Below are 18,733 nucleotides of genomic sequence, written 5' to 3'. Positions count from 1 at the left end.
ATGGGAAGAAGACGTGGGGGGACACATTGCACAGTGCAAACCAGCATGGGAGGGATTGGTGGCCTTTAACCAATCTACCACAGTTTGTTTTCATCAATGTAACTTTTTTTTTTAAGTTTATGTGTTTATTTTGAGGGTGAGAGAGCGAGTGAGCAAGGGAGGGGTAGAGAGGGAGAGAGAGAATCCCAAGCAGACTCCATGCTGTCGGTGCAGAGCCGCATGTGGGGCTCGGTCCCATGAACCTGAGACTGTGACCTGAGCCGAAATCAAGCGTGGCCACACGTAATTCATCGATGAACACTTCGAATGCTTGATAGTCACCATCAAGGAGAAATTTCATTAGCACAGGTAAACAACTGCCATCTTTTATCATCCACTTAAACTTGTGCAACAGTTGAAATTATATTTAAAGGCTCTGGCAGCTCTTCCTTTAGTGGACAGATGACATGTTGAAAGTTCTTATTGTAATGCAAATGGAATTTGAAAGCCAATGTATCTTTTCCTATTAGGTACTTAAAATGGTCTAATTTGCGGAAGGCACACTCATTAGCAGCAGACCCGCGGTTGGCGTGGACACCGTGAAACTGTGCACCAGCCACAAAAGGAGAGAGGTACCTGATACCCGTGGAGATGGTGTTTCTGGGCATGCTGTGGGGGCCCCACTCCACCAGCCTCATATTACACTCCCAAAACTGCATCCATGACAACCTCTGGTGGGGCAAGAGCAGGCATGGCGACAAACTCCAAGTTAGGGTCTCCAATTAGTTTTCCAACAAGTCAAAGGGAAGACCTCTTCAAAGTTTGTAGTTACTTTTAGCGGAAATGTCTAAGACTGAACATACTTCTTTCTTTCTTTTCTTAATGTTTATTTATTTTTGAGAGAGAGAGAGAGAGACAGAACATGAGCAGGGAAGGAGCGGAGAGAGAGAATCTGAAGCAGGCTCCAGGCTCTGAGCTGTCAGCACAAAGCCCCACGTGGGGCTCGAATTCACAAACCGTGAGATCATGACCTCAGCCAAAGTCCGATGCTCAACCAACTGAACCACCCAGGCGCCCCTGAAAATGCTTCTTTCAATGGAAGGTGATAGATTTTGCCTTAAATTTCCTGTCCTTAATACTCACTTTGTTGCCACACAATGTGACAGGAATGTGTTCACATACTTGTACCGAATCCCTATGCCAGTTAGGCACATCCTTGGAGGTAACACTCAATGTTACATCAAACATCATAATGGCACACTCTGTTTGGATATAACAGCCATCTCTCAATCTACCCAATTTCTTATGACTAGTTATATCCTGTACATTGAACTTAACAGGTCCTCTGCTGGTGTGGAATAGAAAGGAATGGTCCTCAACCTCCAATGTAGTCACATACTTCTTCAACTCAGCACTCAAATGACATTTCACAAATGCCATTTTTTCCAGCACAATCATCACCAACCAATATAAGTTTGAACTGAACTTGTGATTCTCCTTAGGTGGCTTCCAGAAGCATCCCTGTGCCCCATCTGACTGAGGGCACTATGACCATTATTCTTGGATTTACTGTTAACATGATAGCATTCTCCATCTGTGTACCTTCTTGGTTCTTTGTTGTTGTTGTTGTTATTTTAAGTGTATTTATTTATTTAAAAGAAATTTTTTATGTTTTTTTTTTTTATTTTGAGAGAGACAGAGACAGAGACAGAAACAGAGCACAAGTCGGGGCAGGGAAGAGAGAGAGGGAGACACAGAATCCAACGTAGGCTCCAGGCTCTGAGCTGTCAGCACAGAGCCCGAGGTGGGGCTCAAACTCACAAATTGTGAGATCATGACCTGAGCCGAAGTCGGACACTTAACCAATTGAGCCACCCAGGGGCCCCTAAGTTTATTTATTTATTTTGAGAGATATAGAGAGTGTGAGCAGGGGAGGGGCAGAGAGCAGGAGGTTCCTCGCTGTCAACACAGAGCCCAATGCAGGGCTTAAGCTCATAAACCCTGAGATCATGACCTTAGCTGAAACCAAGAGTTGGATGTTTAACCGACTGAGCCACCCAGGCACCCCTGTGTACCCCCTTGTAAAACTAGACAACAATCTACAAGACCACTCTCCCTTCTCACACCGACTGCAGAGTTCAGGGGTCCCCAAGACCACCCTCAGTTTTAATTATTTGCTAGAGAGATTCACAGAACTCACTGAAAGTTGTTATACTCACCACTACAGTTTATTACAGAGAGAGGATACTGATTAAAATCAATTAAGTGAAGAGACACAAGGGGCAGAGTCCAGACAGGTCCAAACACAGAGCTTCCAGTTGTCATCTCCTGGTGGCGTCATGGACAGCGTTAACTCTTCCCAGCAGCTATGTATGACAGTATGTAAGAGTATCGCCAACCAGGGAAGCTCACCTGAGCCTCGGTGGCCTATTTCCGCTGGAGCTCAGTCATGTAGACATGGTTCGTTGCCCACTCTGTGAAGGCTGAGCTGATAACCTTGTGACACAAAGCCCCTACCATCAACCACATTGTTACACTATCTGGTGTGGTCCCAGGCCCCCTTGTAAACAAAGACACTCATTTTTTAAAACTTTATTTACTTATTTTGACAGAGAGAGAGAGAGAGAGAATCCCAAGCAGGCTCTGCACTGTCAACACAGAGCCCGATGTAGGGCTTGAACTCATGAACCACGAGATCATGACCTGAGCCTAAATCAAGAGTCAGATGCTTAACCAACTGAGCCACCTAAGATCCCAACAAAGACACTCTTATCTGGCAAGACATTCCACAGGTGATATAGACATCACCTCCCAGGAGTTGAAGACAAAGGCCACACCTTTCTTTGAGCAAGGTTCATTCTTTCCCACATACCTCTCATTCTGCTTTTCCTCTCTCTCCTTTTTCCACATCCCTTTCTCTTCTACCTGTCCTGTCCTAGGCTGGTGTGGGGGGTCACATTGTTATTGTAAGCGGTTTGAAGGTCAATGAAAAGGATGGGTCACATCACTAGTTCCCTCCCCAGGGTCTCCATACCCTTGTGCCCAGGGTGCTGAGTGGCAGCCACATTGCTTCCTGCTAGCTGAGCTCAGGGAGAAGGGACAGGGGTGCGGAAAGAGCACAGTTGGTCTTGGTAGCTAGAGGGGCTCCTGATCCCCCCACCACCCAGCCAGCCGGGACATGTCAGAAGCATCATGTCTCCTCCCTGGTGTGTGAGGGAACTGACACAAAAGGGACAGAGAGAGGAGACCTGAGCAGGTCTGTGCTAAGTTGCCTGTGGCACTGACCACCACTCCCCAGTCCAAGTTGAATCCTGAACTTCAGGCAGAATAAGATCTTCCACTACCATACCCTTGGAGACCAGGCATCTTAGAGATTCTATGTACGTGTGACTGGGAAGGATGGCTGTACCCAGAATGTGGGACAGAAGTAGATGATGAAGAATTTGGAGGGTGCCTGGGTGGCTTAGTTGGCTGAGTGACAAACTCTTGGTTTCAGCTCGGGTCATGCTCTCACGGTTCGTGGATACAAGCCCCATGTCAGGCTCTGCATTGATGGTATGGAGCCTGCTTATTCTCTCTCTGCCTCTCTCCTGTGTGTGCATGCACTCTCTCTCTCTCAAAATAAATAAATAATTGTAAAAAAAAAAAAAAGTTTGGAGATCCATAAAATCTACCTGTTAAGAGTAGGTGACAGATTGTTTTCAAAAATGGCCACAGGGGCGCCTGGTGGCTCAGTTGGTTAAGCGTCCGACTTCGGCCCAGGTCACGATCTTGCAGTCCGTGGGTTCGAGCCCCGCGTCGGGCTCTGGGCTGATGGCTCAGAGCCTGGAGCCTGCTTCCGATTCTGTGTCTCCCTCTTTCTCTGCCCTTCCCCCGTTCATGCTCTGTCTCTCTCTGTCTCAAAAATAAATAAACGTTAAAAAAAAAATTTTTTTTTAAATGGCCACAATTCAAAAAAAAAAAAAAATGGCCACAATTCCACCTCTATGAGGTATCTAGAATAGTTGAACTCATAGAAACAGAAAGTAGAATAGGGGTACCAGGGTCTGAGGAAGGGGGAAGGGGCAGTCATTGTACAGAGTTTCAGTTTGGGATGATGAAAAATTCTGGAGTCGACAACACCTAATGCTGCTGAGAATGGAGGAACAGGAACTCTCATTCATTGCTGGTGGGAATGCAAAATGGTACAGCCAGTATGGAAAGTAGTTTGATAGTTTCTTCAAAACAAGGTGCCTGGCTGGCTCAGTCAGTAGAGTATGTGGTTCTTGATCTTGGGGTTGTGAGTTCAAGCCCCCCACGTTGGGTGTACAGATTACTTTTATTTTATTTTATTTTATTTTATTTTATTTTATTTTATTTTATTACGTTGTATTGTATTGTATTTTTGAGAGAGAGAAAGACAGCGTGCAAGTGGGGAAGAGGGAAGGAGAGAGAGAGAATCCCAAGCAGGCTCCACTCTCAGCACAGAGCCCAATGCAGAGCTGGATCCCACCACCCTGGGGTCATGACCTGAGTCGAAACCAAGAGCCTGATGCTCAGCCAACTGGACGCCCCAAGTGTAGAGATTACTTAAAAACAAACAAACAAACAAACAAAAAACATTAGGGGCACCCAGCTGGTCAGTCGGTAGAGCGTGCAACTCTTAATCTCAGGGTTGTGAGTTCAAGCCCATAGTGGGCATGGAGCCTACTTTAAAAAAGAAAAAAAAAAAGTTAAAAAAAAAGCCCAGCACAGCTCCCACTAAACATAGGCTTACCATGTAATTCAGCAAACGTGTTCCTTGGTATTTACCCAAAGGAGTTGAAAGCTTATGTCTACACAGAAACCTGAACACAGATGTTTGTAGCAGCTTATTCATAATTGCCAAAACTTGGAAGCCACCAAGATGTTTTCAGTAGGTGAGTGGATAAACAGTGGTACATCCACACAGTAAAATATGATTCAGCACTAAAAAGAAATGAGCTGTCAAGCCACAAAAAGACATGAGGAAACGTGAATGCATGCCACTAGTGAAAGAAGCCAATCTGAAAGGGCTACCTACTGTATGGTTCCAGCCATATGATGTTCTGGCAAAGGCAAAACTATGGAGACAGTAAAAAGACCAGTGGTTGTCAGGGGTTGGGTTAGAGGGAGGGATGAATAGGCAGAACACAGAAGATTCTTTGAGGCAATGAAAAGAAATGGTCCTGAACTAACTGTAAAAGTGCTAAATGAATAAAAGGTAGCATTTTTTTTTTTTAAATCTATTTTTGGGGCGCCTGGGTGGCTCAGTCGGCTAAGCGGCCGATTTCGGCTCAGGTCACGATCTCGCGGTCCGTGAGTTCGAGCCCCGCATCAGGCTCTGTGCTGACAGCTCAGAGCCTGGAGCCTGTTTCAGATTCTGTGTCTCCCTCTCTCTGACCCTCCCCCGTTCATGCTCTGTCTCTCTCTGTCTCAAAAATAAACATTAAAAAAATTTTTTAAAAAAATCTATTTTTAATAAGTTCTGGAAATGGACGGTAGTGATGGATAGAAGAGTAATTTTGATGTTATGCATATTTTACCACAATACAAAAATTTTTTTTTTTTTTTTTTAAGTAAGCTCTACACCCAGTGTGGGGCTCAAACTCACAACCCTGCGATTAAGAGTTTCACGCTCAGGGTCCCTGGGTGGCTCAGTCGGTTAAGCATCAACGCTTAATTTCAGCTCAAGTCACGATCTCATGGATCATGAGTTCGAGCCCCTGGCTGGGCTCTGAGCTAACAGCACAGAGCCTGCTTGGGATTCTCTCTCTCCCTCTCTCTCTGCTCCTCCCCACCCACCCCCCCACTCTCTTTCTCTTCCTCAAAATAAATAAATGAACTTAAGAAAAAAAGAAGAGTTGCATGCTCTACCAACTGAGCCAGCCAGGTGCTCCATGATACAAAGTTTTTAAAGAAAACAGAGAGACACAATTATTACCCTCCCTTTTCAATGCAGAGCGGCTCTTCCCATCAGAGTGGAACCTGGTCTGGTCTTGGGACTTGCTCTGACCAATCCGAATACCAAACATCGTGCCTGGTCCAGGCCTCTCAAGAAGACTTGGGCTTCATTGCTGTTTCTGCTTGCTCTCCGTATGGGAGAAAGACGATCTGATCAGGTGAGGCCATCGCAGACCAGACTGTCCCCAGCCACCCTGGCAGTGGATATTGTACATGTGGGTGTGAGCCACGTGCATCAGTGGAGCTATGCCCAGCTTACCAGTCCACAGAATCAAGAGCTAAATCTAGAGTTGGTGTCGTAAGGCACTAAGCTTGGTTGTGGACTGTTTTGCAGCAAACACTAACCAACTCAGACTATGGTGATGGAGGTAAATAAGGACTTTCCAAGTGAGGAGCCTAATCCTCTGGGATGTTGGTTTCCCTTAAGTTGGAGTGTTTGAGGGACATGGGCCGCTAAGGGTTTGGGGAACACTTTTGGAGACAGCTGTTACCTTTACTGATGCTGCAGAAGCCTAAAACTTCTTGGAGGTCAAGTTTCCAGCCTTACGGGTTCTTAGATTTTGGAATCCAATAGGAAAGAGATGTGGGTGACTCAGAGAGCATCTAGCAAAGAACTTCTGGTGTGATGGTAATGGGCATGAGCGTAGGAAGGGGGGTTGGGGAGCCAAGCTGACCCTCCCAAGAAGCAAGCTCACCTGCTCTCTCTTGGGCCTCCAGGATGCTGTGCAGGTAGCCTGGCAACAATGTCCCCAGGCAGGCTGGTGGGCCCACTCTGCTTCCCCTGGTGGGAGGTTCACACGGGCCAAGATCAATGCTAAATGTGGAGATTCTTACTCAGAGCTGGGTTTCACACCTTCTGGCATTCAATACTAGCCTAGTTTTTAATAAAAAAACAACACTATTTTGGTGCCGTAAACCTATTTTTCACCATCTGGCATACCCTTATGCCTCTTATGTTTCTTCTTCTAGTAGAGCCTGACAGGAAAAAACCACCATGGGACTAGAAGCTCCCGACCAACGAGGATATTATTGCACATTCAGATGGACGAGGTACCTCTCTGCAGGTTGTGACTGCTTAACTCCGAGCAGCAGACTTTAAAAGAACCTCTTTCTACAAATGTCAGTTGAACAAAATGAAAGAAGTTTGGCTCGTGAAATATTAAGACAAAACATAAGTTTGATTTTCCTTTGATTCTTTTTTCTTTTTTTCTCTTTTGCATAACAGATGATGACAATCTTAAAATACCCAACAGGCTAACGAGGAAGAAAAACCACTCCTTCTGTCTAAGGGGAATGGTGAAATAATGGCCCAAAGCTGTCCTCTGCAATTCCTTTGGGGGTGACATTAAAGGATTGGAAGGCATCGGGGAAACCAACAGGAAAATTAGCTTTAAAAAAAAAAAAAGATTTTATGTTTAAGTAATCTCTACATCCAACATGGGGCTCGAACTCACAACACCGAGATCAAGAGTCACACACTCCATCGACTTAGCCAGCCAGGTGCCCCAGGAAAATTAGCTTTGTTAGTAAAATGAGCTTACTTAGTGAAAATAATTCTCACTGGATCTAGCTTTTAACAAATCTATGGTCATTTTATGATTCTATATATTTTCTGGAGTAGAAGTCTGATGACCAGTACCTTTTTACCGATAAAAAGAGCGACTCCGAAGCACACAAATGTGTCTAGGGAAGGGGTCTTGTGCCTCTTTTTACTCAATGAGCCTGTGGTTCTTCTTGGTTTTCATGTATATGAGTGTGTCTGTGTGTGTGTACATGGGCGTGCGTGTGCACATGTGTGGGAGAGTAGATCCAGGTTTTGTGGGTTTTTTTATTTTATGATTTGGGGATCCCTTAAAGAGAAAAAAGAACAGAACATTATGGATACAGAATTAGGTAGGAGAAGAATGTTATGCAGATTCAGAAAGAAAACACAATACATAGCATACTTTAAAAAAAAAAATGTTTATTTTTGAGAGAGAGAGAAAGAGAGCACAAGCAAGGGAGGGGCAGAGAGAGAGGGAGACACAATCCAAAGCAGGCTCCAGGCACAGAGCCTGATGTGGGGCTCAAACTCATGAACCACGAGATCATGACCTGAGCTGAGGTTGGACACTTAACCAACTGAGCCACCCAGGCACCGCAGCATACTTTTTTTTTTTTTTTTTTAAGTAATCTATAAAGGGGTGTGTGGGTGGTTTAGTTGGTTGATTGTCTGGCTCTTGATTTCGGCTCAGGTCATGATCCCAGGGTGATGGGATTGAGCCCTGAGTTGGGCTCCGAGATGGTGGCATGGAACCTGCTTGGGATTCTCTCTCTCTCTGTCTCTCTGTCTGTCTCTCCCTCTGCCCTCTTCCCCTGCTCAAGCTCGCTCACTCTCGCCCTCTCTCTCAAAAATAAATAAATAAACATTAAAAAACTAATCTCTACACTCAATGCAGGGCTCAAACTCACGACCCAGAGATCAAGACAGCCAGGCGCCTAACATATAGCATTTTAAAGGCTGAGAAATACCTCAAATCTCGCCTAATTCAGAAAACTGACATAAAGTTTTGTTAACTGCCCGACAAACCCCTACAAGCCTTTTTTCCCCTACGATTTTTGGCTGCAGACTCTTTCAGCACCGTTTTGTGTGACAACAATTTTGTAATATCATTTTCTAGCAAGAGGATAGAAAGATAATTCATTCTGGTTTTCTTCTGGCATAGTTGATGGAGATTTGGTTTTCATTATTTATAGTTTAGAAAACTTTCCACTTCAGAGTTTGTTACTCATTTAGGGGACTGCTGTCAAATATGGGGGAACCTCTATTGAGTTTCTTTTATGAAAAGCTGTACATTTTCAGAGCATATCAAGGGTTCATGTTCAGGGAGCAATCTTAAATACTCTGAATTGACAATTCTCATCAGCCAACTTGACCTCAATGTCTTTTACAGGTCTGAGATTTGTTATCTTTGTCAATGTCAGTGTTTTGGTCAAATCAGCAAGAAAGTTAAATATTTTTCCCACTGTGTTCGTATACTTCACTTCTTTTCATTGAGTAGGTTATTAAACCAAGAACCCATATGTTAGCTCTATTCAAAATGTATCGCTTTCCCTTTTGGTATGATGTGAAAAAAAGAAAAACTGTTACAGTTTACTTTTCCATGCCAGAATTGTTTCTATTGGTTACATATGGGCATACTTGAAAAATAATTTCATTTTATAGGGGGTTTGCAATTGTATTCACTGCATTATTGATGATATTCTTAGGAGGAAAAATTTCTGTTTTGATCTCACAAGTTTAGGTATTTGGTGATTGGAAGAATTTTCCACAGACTAGCTTCCGGCTCTGTACATTTTAAACCTCATTTCTCCTCCTCCCACACCCCAGCTGCTGTAGTGCTCGATGTCATGATGCCAGGTGGGCGGTGGGATTATTCCCGGAAGTCATTCCTACCCCAGGATGGCCAGTAATAACTACATATGTAAACAGTTCTCATTAAAGGCACATTAAATGTATCCTCAACTCAACTTCCCCTTAGCCAGCCCCCAAAGGCCCTTGGCCTCTCCAGGACTGGAGGGGAAGTGTGACAGAGAGAGCGGGAAGAGAGCGATCTTAACCAATTACAGCTCAAATGGTTCACTTCTGCAAATCGTAGAAACAAACACGACCATGTGAATACATTTCTGGGGCCCTGAAGAGCGCCCTTGGCAAATGAAGTGCCCTGACACTTGAGCTTCATTGCTCCGGGCAGGCATGAGTGTGCGAGGGTTTTTTGTTTTCTTTAACAAGCGGCAGCGGAATACCAAAGGCCCAACTCCAGAAGGCTCGGATCTGTGTCTCCCTATGACCTTGAACAAACCGCTCGCCTCTCAGTCCGCCTAGGTCCCGCACCTGCCAGCCTTTAGCGCGCGCAGAGGCCCTCTAGCGCCCACCCGGTCCCCGGCCGTACGGCCCTGCGGCCTCTAGAGGGCACCACATCCTCACCCCAGGCACGGGCCGCGTGCGCTCGCTCGTCCAGCGGCCCGCAGCGTCTCGCGGTTGGACTCGCTCCCGGGGACTTCCGGTGCCCTGCGCCGTAGTTCTCCCGGTGGACCGTAGATGCCGGCAGAACCCAGGTAAAGCCGGCAGGGGCTCGCGCGGACCCCGCCAGTTGGGGCAGGAGGCTCAGAAGCGGGCCAGCTTCCCCACTAAAGTTCCGGGGGCCCTTTCAGGTGTACAGAAGAGTTTTCGTCACCCATAGGCCCCCGGGGCAAAGGGTCGGGACCCCTCGGGGGTGTGCCGTCCGCTGAGGTCTGTGAGGTGGGTGTCCTCTCAAGCATGGGGCTTTGCCACCCCTCAGGCTCCTAAAGCGTGATTTGGGGTGTCTGGGACTAGGGAGGGGGCTTAGGTGATCCTGGGGTGCTTGTGACCCGGCGCGACCACGAGTCAGGGTGGGCACACCAGCTGGACACGAAGGCTCAGGGTTTTGGAGGGCCTGTGTCCGTGACACCGCCCTGAGCCGGGCCCATGATCTGATGGGGTTCACACAGCTCTTGTTTGCAGGTTGGGCTGCCCCCCACCTTCCCCCCCCCCCCCCCGTCCCCCCCCGCCTTGCCGTGGCCCCCTTAGAGGCTGGCGGCCTTGGAGCCATGGGAATAGCTAATGTTTTCAACAAGGCATTGTCTTTGACCCCTGGGACCCAGCCCTCCCCCCCCCCCCCCCCCCCCCCCGCCCCAGGGGTCTCCAAGAGACTGTCCAAAGCTTCCCTTACTCCAGAGCTGTCCTTAAGTGTCTGAGTAGGGGGTTGGGGTGAGGAGGCAGAAGTGAAGGATTTAGGTGAGAAAATCACTCTGAGGAACATGACTGTCAGTCCTCACAGCCGAACACCCCATAGCCCCGGTTCCGGTGGGAGGCCTCTGGGCCTGACCCATTGTGGGCATGGCACCTGGGGCGTGGGGGTGGGGGGTAGGTGACAGGAAGGGCTGGTCAAAAGAGAAGGTACAGGAGATTATCTGTGGAACCCGTGTGTTGGGAGAAGGGGATGAGCAGGTGAGAGGGTTCCTTATAGCCACAGGCAGGAAAGGCACACGGGTTTGTGTGTGTGTGTGTGTGTGTGTGTGTGTGTGTGTGTGTGTATGTGGTAAAATAAGCATAACGCAAAAGTCACTATTTTAATCATCTTAAAGTGTATATAGTTCAGTAGCATTCAGTGCCGTTACGCTGTTGTGCAACCAGAACATTCTTACCAGGGCAGAAGGAAACCAGTACCTACTGGCAGTCACTCCCTGACCCTACCCCTCCCCTGGCCCTACCCCTCCCCTGGCCCAGGAAACCACTGATCTTTCTGTCCATGTGGATTTGCCTATTCTGGATATTTCGTACAGATGAAATCATAGAATAGTTGGTCTTTGGCTTCTTTCACTCAGCATAATGTTTCCAAGGCTCATGCATGCGGTAGCCTGTGCCAGGATTTCATTCCTTTTTGTGGCCGAATAATATTCCATCGTGTGGATATAATTGTCCTGCGTTCTTTTTATCCATTCGAACACTTGAGCTGTTTCCATATTTTGGTGATTTTGAATATAGACACACATGCCTTTAGTGTGTGTGTGTGTGTGTGTGTGTGTCTATGTGTCTATCCCTCATCCGGGACTTCCTCTGGGTCCAGTGCTCTCTGCTAATGCTGGGGTGTGAGCAGGTGTTCTAGCACCTGCGCTTTTCCGTAGCTCAGGGAAACTCAGGGCCCATCAGGCACTCAGACAAGGTCCACCTGGAGTTATTTTGTTTTCTCTCAGGCGCCAGGCCTTTACAACTCACATGCCCGAAGCAGCTCCTTTCTCTCTGTTTTCTCCTAATACATCCTTAAAGCAAAGAACAAGACTGGTCTGGCTGTGCTGTGCTGAGCCAAGGATAATAGGAAATGCTGGAAGGGGGAACAAAGGTAACACTTCAGCAGTATGGTCCTGCACATTTTCATCTTCAAATACCCCCTTGGATGACAACTTGTACAAATGACTGGAGGGCGGGACAATGAGGGCCATGGAGGCCATGGACGAGCAGACCAACGTGGTCCTTCTTTGCCAAGGCAGACGGGCACTTTGTGATTGCCAGTTCTAGGAAAGATAGCCAATCTCCCCTTTAGTTCCAGAAATCTCTGGGTGGGGGAATCCGTCTCCAAATCCACATGCAGGGAATCCTCCTTGGGTCTGTGGATCAATAAACAATGATGTCAAGGTAGGGTTTGAGTGGCCTGGAGTCCTCTGACCTGTTAAGTCTTCTAGTTACAGAAGATAAACCAGCCTCAGTCCTCTCTGTCCCACCCTGCCCTTTGTGGGACTGTAAATCGGCTGCTCAAGTGAACATAAGCAGCCCCATTCCAACTCCCGTCACTTGGAATTCAGCATTTACTAACTGACCTACCATGGCTGAGCTGCCCTCAGAGTTCTGGTTCCACGTTAAAAATTTTTTGTTTTAGGGCACCCAGGTGGCTCAGTCGGTTATGCATCCAACTCTCGATCTCTGCTCAAGTGATGATTTCGCAGTTCATGGGTTGAGTCCCACATCGGGCTCTGCACTGACAGTGCAGAGTGCCTGGGATTCTCTCTCTCCCTCTCTCTCTGCCCCTCCCCTGCTCTCTCTCTCAAAATAAAGTTAAAAAAAATTTTTTTAAATAAGAAAATTTTATTTTATTTTAAATTCCAGTATAATTAACATAGTGTTATATTAGTTTCAAGTATACAATATAGTGATTCAATTCTATACATCACCCAGGGCTCATCACAATGAGTGTGCTCTTAATCACCGTCACCTGTTTCAACCATCCCCCCCCCCCCACCTCCCCGCTAGTAGCTACCAGTTCTCTGTATTTAAGAGTCTGGTTTTGTTGTTGTTGTTCTTTCTTTGTTCATTTGTTTCATAAATTCTACATGAGTGAAATCATATGGTATTTGTATCTCTCTGACTTCTTTCACTTAGCATTATGCTTTCTCTGTCCATGTTGCAAATGCCAAGGTTTCATTCTCTTTTATTTTTTTAAAATTTTTATCTATTTTTGAGAGAGAGAGCACGAGCAGGAGAGGGACAGGAGAGAGGGAGACAGAGGATCTAAAGCGGGCTTAGTGCTGACAGCAGCTTGCCCGATGCCAGGCTCAAATTCACGAACATCGAGATCATGACCTGAGCTGAAGTCAGATGCTCAGCCGACCGACTGAACCACCCAGGTGTCCCAAGATTTCATTCTTTTTTATGGCTGAGCAGTATTCCAGTGTGTGTGTGTGTGTGTGTGTGTGTGTGTGTGTATGTATGTATATACCACATCTTCCCTATCCATTTATATCTATTGATGGACATATAGGTTGTTTTTATATCTTGGCTACTATAAATTATGCTGCAATAAACATAAGGGTGCATATATCCTTTTTCTTAAAAAAAGTAGGTTCCATGCCCAGCATGAAGCCCAACACAGAGCTTGAACTCATGACTTTGAGATCAAAACCTGAGCTGAGCGGCACCTGGGTGGTTCAGTCGGTTGACCCTCTGACTCTTGATTTCGGCTCAGATCATGATCCCAGGGTCATGGGATTGAACACTCCAGCAGGTGGGGCTCTCCCTGAGCCTCTCCTCCCCCAACCAGTCCCCCCATCCCACCCCTACTCCCTCATACCGCTATAAAAAAAAAAAAAAAGACCTGAGCTGAGATCTAGAGTCTGAGCCAGATGCTTAACAGACTGAGCCACTCAGGTGCCCCTTTTTTTTAATTAGTGTTTTTGTTTTCTTTAGGTAAATACCCAGTAGTGGAGTGACTGTATCTAGTGGTAATTCTTTTTTTTACTTTTCTTTATTTTTGGGAGGCAGAGAAAGATGGAGTGCGAATGGGAGAGGGGCAGAGTGAGAGGGAGACACAGAATCCGAAGCAGGCTCCGGGCTCTGAGCTGTCAGCACAGAGCCCGATGCAGGGCTCGAACCCACAAACCAGGAAATCATGACCTGAGCTGAAGTCGGACGCTCAACCGACTGAGCCACCCAGGCACCCCATGGTAATTCTCTTTTTAAGTTTTGAGGAGCCTCGATACTGTTTTCCACAGTGGCTTCACCAGTTTGCATTCCCAGGAACAGTGCGCATTCCTTTCTCTCCACGTCCTTGTTGACACCTGTTGTTTCTCGTGTTTTTGAGTTTAGCCAGTCTGACAGGTGTGAGGTGATAGCTCATTGTGCTTTTGATTTGCATTTCCCTGATGATGAGTGATATTGAGTATCTTTTCATGTGTCTGTTGGCCATCTGGATGCCTTTCTTTGGAGAAATGTCTGTTCATGTCTTCTGCCCATTTTTAAATTGGATGATTTGGATTTTTTTTTTTTTTTGGTGTATATATGTTTTTTATAGTTCTGTCATTTTAGTGACGGTAATTTATTTTTATATTTTATTATTGAGTTAATAATATAGACATGTTACAAAAGCAAAGGTATGAAAGGTTTATATTGAAAAGTGTGTCGTTTCTATTGTCAGTTCATGTACATACATTTTTTCCCCCTCAGAGGTTACCAGTTTTTAAAAAATTATTCTGAAGATGTCATAGGAATAAGAAACCATGTATGTGTGTGGGCATATATATATATATATATGTTTTTTTTTTTTACCAAAATGGTGGTTTACTGTAAATAATGTTCTTCAAGTTGTATAAGGTCTTTATATATTTTGGATACTAACCCTTTATCAGATATGTCATTTGCAAATATTTTCTCCCATTCAGTAGGCTGCCTTTTTGTTTTGTTGACTGGTTTCTTTGATGTGCAGAAGCTTTTTCTTTTGATGTGGTTCCAGTAGTTTATTTTTGGTTTTGGTTCCCTTGCTTGAGGAGACATCCCTAGACAAATGTTGCTACAGCCAATATTAAAGAAGTAACTGTCGGGGCGCCTGGGTGGCGCAGTCGGTTAAGCGTCCGACTTCAGCCAGGTCACCATCTCGCAGTCTGTGAGTTCGAGCCCCACATCAGGCTCTGGGCTGATGGCTCAGAGCCTGGAGCCTGTTTCCCATTCTGTGTCTCCCTCTCTCTCTGCCCCTCCCCCGTTCATGCTCTGTCTCTCTCTGTCTCAAAAATAAATAAACGTTAAAACAAAATTAAAAAAAAAAAAAAAAAAAAGAAGTAACTGTCTATGCTCCCTTCCAGGATTTTTACAGTTTCAGGTCTCACAATTAAGTTGATTTTGAGTTTATTTTTGTATATAGTATTAGAAAGTGGTTCAGTTTCATTCTTCTGCATGTAGCTGTCCAATGTTCCCATTTGTTGAAAAGACTCTCTTTTTCCCATTGCATATTCTTGCCTCCTTTGTTGTAGATTAATTGACCATATAATCATGGGTTTATTTCTGGGCTCTCTATTCTGTTCCTTTGATCTATGTGTCTGTTTTTGTGCCAGTATTGTACTGTTTTGATTACTACATCTTTGTAATATATCTTGAAATCTGAGATTGTGATATCTTAAGCTTTGTTCTTCTTTGTCAGGATTGTTTTGGCTATTCAGGGTCTTTTGTGGTTCCATAAATTTTAGGATTGTTTGTTCTAGTTCTCTGAAAAATGCTGTTGGTATTTTGATATGGATTGTATTAAATATGTAGGTTACTTTGGGTTGGACATTTTAACAATATTGGTTTTTCCAACCCATGAGCATGGAATGTCTTTCCATTTGTGTTTTCTTCAATTTCTTTCATCAGTGTTTTTTATAGTTCTCAGAGTACATGGCTTTCATCTCCTTGGTTAAGTTTATTTATAGGCATTTTTGTTCTTTATGGTGCAATTGTAAATGGGATTGTTTTCTTCATTTCTCTTTCTGCTACTTCATTACAAGTATATAGAAATGCAACAGGGGTGCCTGGGTGGCTCAGTCGGTTAAGCGTCCAACTCTTGGTTTCGGCTCAGGTCACGATCTCACAGTTCTTGAGTTCTAGCCCTGGGTCGGGCTCTGCACTGACAGCTCAGAGCCTGGAGCCTGGTTCTGATTCTGCATCTCCTCCTCTCCCCCTGCCCCCCCCCCCCCCGCTTGTGTGCATGTACGTGTGTGTGCACTCTCTCACTCTCTCTCTCAAAAAAAAAAACATTAAAAAAGAAATGCAGCAGATTTCTGTATATTGATTTTGTACCCTGTGACTTTACTAAATTCATTTGTCAGTTTTGATACTTTTTTGGTGAAGTCTTTAAGGTTTTCTATATATAATATCATGTCATCTGCAAATACTGAAAGTTTTGTTTTTTCCTTACCAATTTGGATGCCTTTTATTTCTTTTTGTTGTTTAATTGCTGTGGCCAGGACTTCCAGTACTATGTTGAATAAAAGGGGTGAGAGTGGACATCCTTATCTTGTTCCTGATTTTCGGGGAAAAGCTCTCCGTTTTTCACCACCGAGTATGATGTTAGCTTTAGGTTTTCATCTATGGCCTTTATTATGTTGAGGTATGTTTCCTCTACACTTTGTTGAGAGTTTTTATCATGAATGGATATTGTACTTTGTCAAATGCTTTTTCTGCATCTATTGAAATGATCATATGGCTTTTATCCTTTCTCTTATTGATGTGATGTATCATGTTGATTGATTTGTGAACATTAAACTACTCTTGCATCCCTGGAATAAATCCACTTGATTGTGGTGAGTGATTTTTTTAATTGTATTGTTCTATTTGGTTTGCTAATATTTTGTTGAGAAATTTTGCATCTATGTTCATTAGAGATAATGGCCTGTTCTCTTTTTTTTATAGTGTCTTTATCTGGTTTTGGAATCAGGGTAATGCTGGCCTCATAGGATGGATTTGGAAGCTTTCTTTCCTTGTCTATTTTTGGAAAAGTTTGAGAAGAATAGGTATTAACTCTTCTTTAAAAGTTTGGTAGAATTCCCCTGTAAAGCCATCTGGTCCTGGACTTTTGTTTGTTGGAAGTTTGTTGATCACTGATTCAATTCCATTGCTGGTAATTGGTCTGTTCATATTTTCTGTTTCTTCCTGATTCAGTTTTGGAAGGTTGTGTTTCTCAGAATTTATGCATTTCTTCTAGGTTATCCAATTTGTTGTCATATAATTTTTCATAATATTTTCTTACAATCCTTTGTATTTCTGTGGTGTTGGTTGCCATTTCTCCTGTTCATTTCTGATTTTATTTTGAGTTCTCTCTCTCTCTCTCTTTTATGAGTGTGGCTAAAGGTTTATTAACTTTGTTGGTCTTTTCAAAGAACTATTTTCTGGGGCTCCTGGGTGGCTCAGTCGGTTGAGTATCTGACTTTGGCTCAGGTCATGATCTCATGGTTGATGGGTTTGAGTCCCGCATCGGGCTCTGTGCTGACAGCTCAGAGCCTGGAACCTGCTTTGGCTTCTGTGTCTCCTCCCTCTGTTCCTCCCCTTCTTGTGCTCTCTTAAAAATAAATAAATAAATGTTAAAAAAGTAAATAAATAAAACAAAAAACAAAGAACCACCTCTTAGTTTCATTGATCTGTTCTTTTTGGTTTTTTGGTTTCTATTTCATTTATTTCTGCTCTAATGTTTATTATTTCCTTCCTACTTGTTTTGGCTTTTGTTTGTTCTTTTTTTTCCTAACTCCTTTTGTTATAAGGTTAAGTTGTTTCCTTGACATTTTTCTTGCTTCTTGGAAAGGTAGGTCTGTTTTGCTATAACCTTCTGTCTTCAAACACCTTTTGCTGCATCCCAAAGATTTTAGACCATTGTGTATTCATTTTTATTCATCTTTATGTATTTTTTTATTTCCCCTTTGATTTCTTGGTTGATCCATTCATTGTTTAGTAGCATGATATTTAACCTCCATGTATTTCTATTCTTTCCAAGTTTTTTTCTTGTAGTTTATTTCTGGTTTCATAGCCTTGTCATCAGAAAAGATGCATGATATAAGTCTTTTTTAATTTGTTGAGACTTGCTTTGTGCCTTAACGTGATCTTTTCTGGAGGATGTTTCATGTGCACTTGAAAAGAACGTGTATTTTGCTGTTTTAGGATGGAATGTTCTGAATATATCTGTTAGATCCATCTGGTCCAATGTGTCATTCAAAGCCACTCTTTCCTTGTTGATTTTCCATTTGGAGGATCTATTCATTTATGTAAGGGGGTGTTAAAGTTCCCTACTATTATTGTATAACTCTTGATTTCTTCCTTGATGTTTTTTAATTGCTGCTTTATGTATTTGGGTATTGCCATGTGGGGTGCATAAATATTTACAATCCTTATATTTTCTCGTTGGATTGTTCCCTTTATGTTTATATAGTGTCCTCCTTTGTCTCGTTACAATCTTTGTTTTATTTTATTAAATTTTTAAAAAATGTTTAATTTTGAGAGAGAGTGTGTGCATGTGCGCATGTGCACGCACATGCACACACACACATGAGCAAGGGAGGGGAGAGGGGCAGAGAGAGAGGGGATAGAGGATCTGAAGCAGGCTGTGTGCTGGCAGCAGACAGCTAAATGTGGGGCTCGAACTCATGAACCACGAGATCGTGACCTGAGCTGAAGTCAGATGCTTAACCAACTGAGCCAGGCGGGTACCCCTACTTTATTATTTTTTTAATGTTTATTTATTTATTTTGAAAGAGAGAGCAGGGGAGGGGCAGACAAAGATAGAGAATCCCAAGCAGGCTCTGCACTGTCAATGCAGAGCATGACGTGGGGCTCAAACTCACAAACCATGGGCACCCCATCCATCCCTTCACTTTCAATGTGCATGTGTTTTTAGGTCTGAATCACTTTTTTTTCTTTAAGGAGACCAACATTGGTTTGCCAGCTTTGCGTTTCAGCAAGTTAGAGAATTAAAAAAAGAACAACAACCCATTAGTATCATCATCA

At 44.1% G+C, this 18,733-nt stretch overlaps 1 pseudogene; it reads right to left on the bottom strand.

Moving 5' to 3' along the window:
• Window positions 1-521: 521 nt before the first annotated feature.
• Window positions 522-6,011, bottom strand: LOC125156946 (GTP-binding nuclear protein Ran-like; annotated as a pseudogene).
• Window positions 6,012-18,733: the final 12,722 nt, after the last annotated feature.

Source organism: Prionailurus viverrinus, chromosome X (genome assembly GCF_022837055.1).
Source record: "Prionailurus viverrinus isolate Anna chromosome X, UM_Priviv_1.0, whole genome shotgun sequence".
Classification (NCBI taxonomy): Eukaryota; Metazoa; Chordata; class Mammalia; order Carnivora; family Felidae; genus Prionailurus; species Prionailurus viverrinus.
This window is presented reverse-complemented; position numbering and strand designations above follow the sequence as displayed.